The sequence below is a fragment of the Nannospalax galili genome, unplaced genomic scaffold, assembly GCF_000622305.1.
Source record: "Nannospalax galili isolate Female #2095 unplaced genomic scaffold, S.galili_v1.0 scaffold2752, whole genome shotgun sequence".
Classification (NCBI taxonomy): Eukaryota; Metazoa; Chordata; class Mammalia; order Rodentia; family Spalacidae; genus Nannospalax; species Nannospalax galili.
Genome location: NW_008330356.1, coordinates 83,375 through 91,475, shown reverse-complemented (window position 1 = coordinate 91,475; position 8,101 = coordinate 83,375).

The following is an 8,101-nucleotide window of genomic DNA, read 5'->3' as shown; positions in this document are numbered from 1 at the left end:
TCTTGCAGAAGGCCTGGGTTCAAATCCCAGCACCCACATGGCAGCTAACTACGGTCCATAACTACAGTTCCAGGGGATCTGGCCTCCTCTTCTGTTCTCCGTGGGCATTGCATGACAAGGGTGCACTTACTTACATGCCGGTATAACACTCATACACATAAAATAAAAATACTAAATAAAATATTTTTAAAAAGGAAGTTCTTGTGGATGAAGTTGCATGCAATATGTGGCTCTGTAAGTGTTGCCCACTTTTCTGAACTCCTAAGAAAAGAGTAATCTCTCCTCTTCTTCTTTTATACCTCTTTACTAACCATCTTCGCCCTGAGGCTTTGGGCTGCCCCAGAGTTCTGGGTTTCTCTGCTTTGTTCTCTACAGCTCCCTCCCCCTCACCACCAGGTGGCTCTAATCTGACTTCCTGGTGGGCTCTAAACCACATGGCTTTATGGCTGCTTTCCTTCTCCCCTTTCGCCTCCTCAAGGCAGCTGCTGAGATTTATGATTTACCCGCCTGGAAGATGTTGCCTTAAATTCTATAAAATTGTCCTAAAACTTAAAAAAACTAAGACCAATCGAGATTCCTATTTTCTATAGTATGCCTACTATTGCATGCAGTTTTATGGTATGCATACAATTATTTACATATCTTCTTAGACAAGAATTTAGACAACAGTAATCACCAGTCATCTCATTCACAATTTAAAATAGTATTCTTGAAGAATTATGTGTACCATGTGTTTATGAGGAGGTGAAAGATGTCAATAGTCTTGTCCCAGAACAGTAAATATAGAATCTTCAATTAAATACAGCCTTTCAGATAAAATTGACTGTTTTTCGATACCTAATACCATAAGCTTATCCTGCCTTATCCAAATGCACCTGCAGTCATCTTCTGCAGCACAGCATCTTCAGTTGTGTTGGCTTCACAGACAGAAAGAGGAACGCGTTACCAGCCAAGAACACGAATGACCTGTGGAAAGGCAAGGAACATATTCTCTGGTGAGGTGCCAGAGGACTGCAGCCCGCAGGTCCTGTAGTCCTGTTCTCTAAACACACATACAATGAGTATCTTATGTTTGTGGTGATTATTTTTCTCTTTCTTACCTTTTTAAAAAATTTATAGTTTTAAATTTTTTATTAGCGTACAAAGAATCAGGCTGCATTATGGCCTTTTTCAAACAAAACTGGATTTTGTTGTTTCTCACACCCTTGCTACCCTTCCTACCAACACCCCCGCCCCCGCCTTCCTGCCTCATGGACTCTCAGTACTTGTGGCCTATTTTTACTTCATGTCACTTGTGACCTTTTACCTCCCCCTTTGTCAATGCCTTTTGTTCCCCTCTCAAGCTCTCTTATTTAGTGTCATGATCTATACCCACTCTAACAACCCCTTATTTATATACATTAAGACATTGAAAGTCAGAATCATATATGAGTAAGCTCAGGAGAGCATTGTGTTGCTGAGACAGACACTTACCTGTATCTAGTATGCTCCCACCCATGCACTTCCGTGCAGCTGGAATGCTCCCTAACAGCTGAACAGAGTATCATTATGTCTCTGCACCACATTTCCATTATCTGTTCTTCTGCTGGTTGATGTCTAGGCTAGTTTCACATACAAGGCATCATGAACAGTGCAGCAGTAAACATGTATGTTCATGTGTGGTAACATCTCACAGAAGCAACGGAAATTCATCCAATGATTTTCACATTTTATTTTACTGCTTCTATCATGTTATACTTTATGTACCGAGAGCTAAGATAAATATTGAAATATTTATTTTGATGGTTTGCATTTATTACAAAAATCTAAGATCAAAATTCAAAAATTTATGTTTGTTTTTTTCTTCTAATTCAGAATATACTTTAAGAATTTTTTGGTTTATTTATTGAATTTTTGAAATTTTCATACAATATAATTTGAAGGTATTTAGATCCCCTCCCCTATTGCCTCCTACCCAATTTATATATATATAAATGTGTGTGTGTGTGTGTGAGAGAGAGAGAGAGAGAGAGCAAGAGAGCTCTGCCCCTTCTAGCAGCCATATGTTGACAGTTTCCTTAGGTGGAGCTGGAGCTTCTTACCCACTTCCTCATATCTGTGCTACAATCTTTTCTGGTTTGAGTTTGTGTGGGACATGTGCATGCTGTCACCATTGCCGTGAATTCATATGAATAACTGACCAACTGGCTGGAAAACTGTTTCCTTGTGATCATCCACCACCTCTGATTCTTAAAATCTTTCTGCCCCCTCTTCCACAATGAACTGAGCCTTGGAAGAAAGAAGTTTGATATCTCTTAAGAGATAATTACTCTGCGGTGTCTTGTTTGCTACACGTTGACCACTTGTGGGTTTCTCTGTTTTTCACCATCTGTTGCATAAGGAAATTTCTCTGGTGAGAATGTGAGATGCATTAATCTATGGGTACAACAATAAGGGTTAGTTTGATATGTTAACTATTTAGTAGAAAACTAGTATTAGGTTCTCCCCTATGTCCTGTGACTTATTTAGCCTCAGGTTCCTAATCCTGGTGTCAGTGTCAGATAGGGAGTCCACCCTAGGAAGCAGACTTTAAATCCAATTAAGGAGGTATTGATGACTCCCATACTATTTATGCCACTATTGCACCAGTGGGCATATCTTGCCAGGCCAGTTGTTATTATGGTTCAACGGATTTATAGCTGGGTAACATTGATGATTAGTTATTCCTTCTGGTAGATAGAATAGCACCTTCCAGCACTATAAATACAGTCAGAAGAGATGAATATATGAAGTCAGTGCTAGTTTGATTTCTCCTTGTTTGTTCTACAGCTCATGTATGTAGTGTGATCAGTAATAGGGTCTTACCATGCAGTTCTGGTAGGTAACCAGAAGCAGAGGTAAAGGCCAGTATTGCTTGAGGGTCTGAAGTTATAACATAAAATTCACTAGCACAGGTTGCTTGGCAAGTGCCTGCTCTGGAATACAGAAATTTAGATTTTAAGTAATGTTTCACTTGAATATTAGATGTGAAACCCTAAAAAATTATAACAAATTCCTTCATATTTTTATTAATATGCAACCTAACTATATCACAACCTAGGATTTTTTAAATTTTCAAAACACTGTATTAACTAAATTTGTTCTTTGCCAATTTTACATATATACACAACTCATATTAATCACTATCACCCACTTCCCTCCCATATTTCTCTAATACATTCCTCTTCCTGGAAAAATTGTTTTCTCACATTCATATCTATTATTTTTGTCTTGTGATACACTAAATTTATACAGGACTGTCTGTGTGATCATAAGTTTGGAGCTGTTAGAGCCTGGCAGTCTCCTCAGCAGGCTCACAGCTAAAGATAGAGACTCTGTATATATAAAAATTTAAAAATAGTCAATAGGTTAGGGCCCTATGATACCCTCACCCATCCATGACTGACTATTCAAAGATAGAGTCAAAATTGTAAGTTCAAGTTTGAGTGGTTCTGTTGAGTCAAGAGCATGGCATTTCACAGGCCTCAACCCTATCTCCAGGCTCTCATATACTTCCTGCTCTTTCTGCAATGCTCTTAGGGCTTGTGGTGGTGAAAATGTCTTGTTTAGGGATAAGCCCTCAGTCCTCAATTTTTCTGAACATTGTGGGAACTCACGAGTCTCTGAATTCACCACTCCTCACTGTAAAGAGAGCCTTCTGTCATTTAGGTTGTGAGTAGCTTTTATCTGAGTATAATCAAAGATATTTAGAAGTCATTTAAATATTATGACAATTTAAACAACAGTAGTAAGTTCTTTAATTAAGCCTATAATCACCCCAGACACGGGTTATTAACTGGGCTTATAGTATTGGGAACTGGTTTGCTCCAATGAAGTGGACCCCAAATTCAATCCAAGGATAGTTGATAACATCAACAACAGTCATGCCACTATTGCATAAGTGAACACATTTTGCCTAGGTGATTAGTTCTGTAGTTGAGTTCACAAGTAGGTAAGACCATTGATATTTTTACTATCCCATCAGCATGTGTAACACCTTCTGGCACTTTGAAAGCTAATCAGCAGAGAGAAAGTTTCTAGCTTGCTTTCTCTGTCTTGGTATTAAGATGTTTTTATCTTTAGCAGTAGAGACTTTGTCTTTAATTCTGCTGGACAAGGGCATGTATTATGCTGAGGACCCCAGGGGCCTCCTACAGAGTTATCCCACACCTGGGACTGAGAATTTTGGTTTGTAACGCACTTGTATTACCCACATTATCTAGCTATGCAGAGCACTTCCTTTTAATCTCTCTTTTGTATTTTTATTTGGGTTTCAGGAAAGTAGATTTCCATACTGATTATTTCATACATTCTTTGTTTTTAATTAATCCTTCCCCACCCACCACATCCCTCTAGTCTTCTCCCTACTTAAAGGTTCCACCTCTGAGATGACCTGAGAGGGTGAACTCTGACCTCCATCTGTGTGGTGCCTGTGATCTTGGCACATCACCAGAGAGTGCCAGGTACTGGCCTCCCTCTGGCATAGGGGCTGAGAATGCAGAGGACTGCCTGAGAGCACCTGGATCCTGTTTCCATGCAGTGGTGAGCTTTCCCTAACTGAGCCATTTTCATCCCCCTTCCTGGGATTTTGTGAGACACCCCACCCCCCAAGGTCCCAGGGCAAATCTGGCTTTGGTAGGCTAAGGCTGATATCCTAGCAGAGAACCTGAGATGGTGGGCTTCAGCCTCCATCAGGGTACTGACTGTGATCTCAGCACAACACCAGAGAGTGCCTGATTCTGACCTCCCTCTGGCATAGGGGCCAAGAACACAGAAGACAAACTGAGAGTCCCAAAATTTCCCCCCACCCACCAATTAGGGAATTTCTCAAATTTTCTCTGAGTTTCTGCTAATAGGGCTCCAAACCTTAGAAAGAAGTCTGAGAGTACCTGACTGGAACCTGACTTGGGCTTCTGTGGGTGCTCCAGATAACTAATCTAAAGCCATAAGTTTCCTTCAAAATAAAACCTGAGAGAATCTGAAACCTGTATATCAGAGTCATAAACAACAAAATAAATTATCATGCCAAAATAACAAGGACAAAACTAATAAATTGGAAAGCCAAAACACTATGTCCCCAGCAAACACCACTAGTCCTATAGAAGAGTTCTACAAGGAGATCCCCCTGGAGATAACCCAGGACACTAAATTTAAAAGAACAATCACAAACATGATCAAGGAATTAAACAGATTTAAAGAACACATGAAAAAAACAAATCAAAGAACTAAAAGAAGATAGGGATAAATTTCTGAATGAATTCTCAAAAGAGATAGAAACATTGAAGAAAAATCAGACAGAAATGAAGAAGGAAATGCAAAACTTAATAAGCCAACTTAAAACAACAGGGGAAAGCCTCACTGCTAAAATGAATGAAATGGAAAACAGAATATCAACAGTGGAGGATAAAGTAGGAGAACTGGACCCTTCAAGCAAAAGATTCTGGAAAATTTAAAAAAACAACATCAGCCATCTCTCAGGTTCGACTAAACCGGATGTTTTTGGTGTGTTTGCAGTGCGCATGCGCTGGTTGTTCAGGCCACACTTCCTCCCACGGTGTTGACCAGATCTTAAACAGGATTGTAGAAGAGAATTTCCCCAAATTAAGGAAAGACATCCCCATACAAATACAGGAAGCACACAGAATACCAAATAGACAGGATCAGAAAAGAAACGCCCCAGGATATATCATAGTAAAACACTAAGTGTACAGAACAAAGAGAATACTGAAAGCAGCACAAGAAAAACAACAAGTCACATACAAAAGAAAGTCCATCCAAATTACATCTGACTTATCAATGCAAACTATGAAAGCCAAAAGAGCCTGGACCAAGGTATTTCCAGTTCTACATGACAATAGATGTCAGTTCAGAATATTTACCGAGTAAAAATGTTTGTTATAGTTGAGGGGGAATGAAAAATCTTCCATGACATGAATAGCCTGAAAGAATACATGTCCACAAAATCAGCCCTTTGAAGAATACTTGAAGCAATACAGAGAGCAGAGAGAGAAGCAACTGTACCCCAGAGCAACCAAAAAAAAAAGGAAAGGTGTAATAGAGGAAACACAAAGTTAGACAGAGAGCACAAACATCAATCAAAATGACTTCAACCAATACAAAACTTTCAATAATAACTTTAAATACCAACAGACTGAACTCCCCCGTCAAAAGACACAGGCTCAATAAATGGATTAAGAAACACAATCAATCTCTTTGCTGTCTTCAAGAAACCCATCTCACCTTTATGGATAATCAGTACCTTAAGGTTAAAAGATGGAAAAGAATATTCCAAGAAAATGGCACTAAGAAATAAGCAGGGGTTGCAATTATAATATCTGACAAAATAGACTTCAAAGTAAAACTAGTCAGAAGAGACAAGGAGGGTCACTTCATTCTGATCAAAGGCACAGTTAATCAAGAAGATATTACAATCCTTAACATATATGTACCAAACTCAGGTTCACCCAAATTCATAAAAAAAGACTACATGACTTTAAGAAACAGATTAACCCCAACTCTGTAATAGTAAGGGACTTCAATACCCCACTGTCTCCATTAGACGGACCAAATAGACAAATAATAAACAGAGAGACATCTCAATTAAATGAGACCATACATCAAATGGATCTAACAGCCATCTTTCAAATATTATACCCAAGCACTAAAGAATATACTTTCTATTCAGCACCCCATGGAACTTTTTCAAAATCTGACCACATAGTGGGCCACAAAAAAACCCCTCAACAAATACAAAAAAATTGAAATAATTTCATGCATTCTCTTGGATCACAATGTAATAATGCTCAAAACCAACACTGGACAAAGCCCTAGTCACTACATGAACTCATGGCGATTAAACAACACACTCCATGTAGACAGAGCTTTGGCAAAGACCAACACTCTCAGATAAACCTTGCCTAGGCATATATTACATTCTTTAACATGGTTGTATGTATAATTTGTCAGTAGGTTGTTGGCCTAATATGGTTCTCTCTGGTTTTCTACAACTAGCTGGGCATTTTTTATCTCTCACATTGTCTAACACTTCCACCATGGTTTCCCCATTTAAGGTGCCCCCGTTTTTTCCATATTCTGTTAATAATACTCTTCCCCTATAGTCCCACCTCTCTTGAGCTCCTTCTTTCCCTTTATCCCCTAGATTCCTTGTATAACCTTCCCTCCCCCCTCCCCTTAAAATAACCCCATTATTGTCCATATCTTCCTTGTTAACACCTGTTTCCTACTGTTCTTCTCCTTCAGATTCTTTCTTTTCCTTTACTTCCCTGGTTCTTCATTATCCTTGTTCCTGTAGTTGTATCTGGATACATACTCACTTATCAGGATTTGGTGCTAGGATCCACATATGAGGGAGAACATACGCCATCTTTTTTTTTTTTTTTCTGAGACTGTTTCTTCACTTAGTCTAACAGTTTCTAGTTCCATCCATTTACCTGCAAATTTCATGATTTCATCTTTCTTTACTGCTGAGTAAAATTTCATCAGATAAATCAACTACACTTTCATTATCCAATCGTCAGTTGAGGAACACTTGGGTTGCTTCCATCTCTTAGCTATTGTGAAAAGAACAGCAACAAACATTTCATGTCCTTTTAAGAAGATGATGCTATACATCAGTTTCTTCTACATGAAGTAACTCTCACCATCATTACTTCAACTGTGCCTGATCAATAATGCCATCACAATTGGGCTTGTTGATGGTTGTGCTCATTCATTAAAGAAGGGCCAAGCAGGGTCATTGTACCCTCACCAGAGTATCCAGCCACTCTCCCCAGCCAACTGTATGTAAGTTGGCCGTAATCACACATGGTCTCTTGGACTTGGGGAGGGATAGATTATACAGTCTGGGGAAGGCTAGGAAGAGAAGGCATGACCCATGTTGGCTAAAGGCTTTCCAGTGTGCGTACTCTCAGGTCAAATGTTCACCTCAGCAACCCATCAGTTATCTCAATAAGTAAGCTCAGTAAATGCATTGGTTCCCCAGTAAAACTTTAATCAAACATTGCCTTGAAACTAGAAACCTTAAAAGGGAATAAGCATTGCTTAGCATCCCCAGGAAAAGAGG